The sequence below is a fragment of the Scyliorhinus torazame genome, chromosome 6 (genome assembly GCF_047496885.1).
Source record: "Scyliorhinus torazame isolate Kashiwa2021f chromosome 6, sScyTor2.1, whole genome shotgun sequence".
NCBI classification, from domain to species: Eukaryota; Metazoa; Chordata; class Chondrichthyes; order Carcharhiniformes; family Scyliorhinidae; genus Scyliorhinus; species Scyliorhinus torazame.
In genome coordinates, this window is record NC_092712.1 from 19,544,252 (window position 1) to 19,547,053 (window position 2,802).

Here is a 2,802-nt window from a genome sequence, read left to right on the forward strand (position 1 = left end):
TTTATGAAGTGCCTTCAAGTCCAGACAAATCACTTCCAGGTGAAATACCCTCCACCGGCTCCCCGACCCTGGACAGGTTAATGCTGGTCCTTGACAACACCGGTCATTATCCTCAACTTCAGTGCAGCAGTGAGCCAGCACCGGAGGAGGCCAGGGGGCAAGTCTGTTCCTTCTCTCTCCTCACCTGCAGGGGGGGCACCTTCCCAGCTCAGTGGACAGCTGGGCGCAGCAGGAATCCTCCACAGACTGCCCGTCTCCCTCGGTGCGAGGCAACCAGGTCAAGCTGAGACCACCCCACACACCATCGCCTCAACCCCTGAACCCTGCACTCCACAATAAGAAGCAGAGGGATTGGACACCTTTTATATTCATGCCAGCCAATCAGGGTGGAGGTTCCTTTAAAGGGCAGCTGCTCCTTAAAGGGATGGCCCATTATTTTGAACAGCCGATTAAAAGGTTGCAGAGGTGTCTGTTTTTAATCCAACAAAAAGGTGCCAGTCCTCCCCCTGCCCCACTCCAACCACACCTCACTCTGGAGCATGCAGGCATCACAGATCAGACAAAATAATTAATATCAGCCCGGCTTAAAAAATAAGATGCAGATGTGGAAATCTGATCACGAGCAGGGTCGGTAATAGCAGGTTTCAGAAGAGGAAACGATTCTGAGCATTCAGCAAGCAGCATTCTGCAGAGAGGAAGCACAGAATAAAAACACAGAAACAGGCCCGTGCTCTCCCTCCGGCGTTTAAATAATCACCATAATTTGGATAAATACACTTCTCCCGTCAGCAGAATATAATGACCAAGACGTGTGGTTTATCCCATGACATCTTAGGTTCAGGTGTCTCATCCAGAGAGACAAATGATCCAGGATCCCACATATAATGCAGTCCTGAGTGAGTGCTGCACTGTCAGAGGGTCAGTACTGAGGGAGTGCCGTACTGTCAGAGAGTCAGTACTGAGGGAGTGCTGCACTGTCAGAGGGTCAGTACTGAGGGAGCGCTGCACTGTCAGAGGGTCTGTACTGAGGGAGTGCTGCACTGTCAGAGAGTCAGTACTGAGGGAGTGCTGCACTGTCAGAGGGTCTGTACTGAGGGAGTGCTGCACTGTCAGAGGGGCAGTAGTGAGGGAGTGCTGCACTGTCAGAGGGTCAGTACTGAGGGAGTGCTGCACTGTCAGAGGGTCAGTACTGAGGGAGTGCCGCACTGTCAGAGGGTCAGTGCTGAGGGAGTGCTGCACTGTCAGAGGGTCAGTACTGAGGGAGTGCTGCACTGTCAGAGGGTCAGTACTGAGGGAGTGCTGCATTGTCAGAGGGTCAGTCCTGAGGGAGTGCCGCACTGTCAGAGGGTCTGTACTGAGGGAGTGCCGCACTGCCAGAGGGTCAGTACTGAGGGAGTGCTGCACTGTCAGAGGGTCAGTACTGAGGGAGTGCCGCACTGCCAGAGTATCAGTCCTGAGGGTGCTGCATTGTCAGAGGGTCAGTACTGAGGGAGTGCTGCACTGTCAGAGGGTCAGTACTGAGGGTGTGCTGCACTGTCAGAGGGTCAGTACTGATGGAGTGCTGCACTGTCAGAGGGTCAGTACTGAGGGAGCGCTGCACTGTCAGAGGGTCAGTACTGAGGGAGCGCTGCACTGTCAGAGGGTCAGTTCTGAGGGTGTGCTGCACTGTCAGAGGGTCAGTACTGAGGGAGTGCTGCACTGTCAGAGGGTCAGTACTGAGGGAGTGCTGCACTGTCAGAGGGTCTGTACTGAGGGAGTGCTGCACTGTCAGAGGGGCAGTAGTGAGGGAGTGCTGCACTGTCAGAGGGTCAGTACTGAGGGAGTGCTGCACTGTCAGAGGGTCAGTATTGAGGGAGTGCCGCACTGTCAGAGGGTCAGTCCTGAGTGAGTGCTGCACTGTCAGAGGGTCAGTACTGAGGGAGTGCTGCACTGTCAGAGGGTCAGTACTGAGGGAGCGCTGCACTGTCAGAGGGTCTGTACTGAGGGAGTGCTGCACTGTCAGAGGGGCAGTAGTGAGGGAGTGCTGCACTGTCAGAGGGTCAGCACTGAGGGAGTGCTGCACTGTCAGAGGGTCAGTACTGAGGGAGTGCAGCACTGTCAGAGGGTCAGTACTGAGGGAGCGCTGCACTGTCAGAGGGTCAGTACTGAGGGAGTGCTGCACTGTCAGAGGGTCAGTACTGAGGGAGTGCCGCACTGTCAGAGGGTCAGTGCTGAGGGAGTGCTGCACTGTCAGAGGGTCAGTACTGAGGGAGTGCTGCACTGTCAGAGGGTCAGTACTGAGGGAGTGCTACATTGTCAGAGGGTCAGTCCTGAGGGAGTGCCGCACTGTCAGAGGGTCTGTACTGAGGGAGTGCCGCACTGCCAGAGGGTCAGTACTGAGGGAGTGCTGCACTGTCAGAGGGTCAGTACTGAGGGAGTGCCGCACTGCCAGAGTATCAGTCCTGAGGGTGCTGCATTGTCAGAGGGTCAGTACTGAGGGAGTGCTGCACTGTCAGAGGGTCAGTACTGAGGGTGTGCTGCACTGTCAGAGGGTCAGTACTGATGGAGTGCTGCACTGTCAGAGGGTCAGTACTGAGGGAGCGCTGCACTGTCAGAGGGTCAGTACTGAGGGAGCGCTGCACTGTCAGAGGGTCAGTTCTGAGGGTGTGCTGCACTGTCAGAGGGTCAGTACTGAGGGAGTGCTGCACTGCCAGAGGGTCAGTCCTGAGGGAGTGCCGCATTGTCAGAGGGTCAGTACTGAGGGAGTGCTGCACTGCCAGAGGGTCAGTACTGAGGGAATGCCGCACTGTCAGAGGGTCAGTA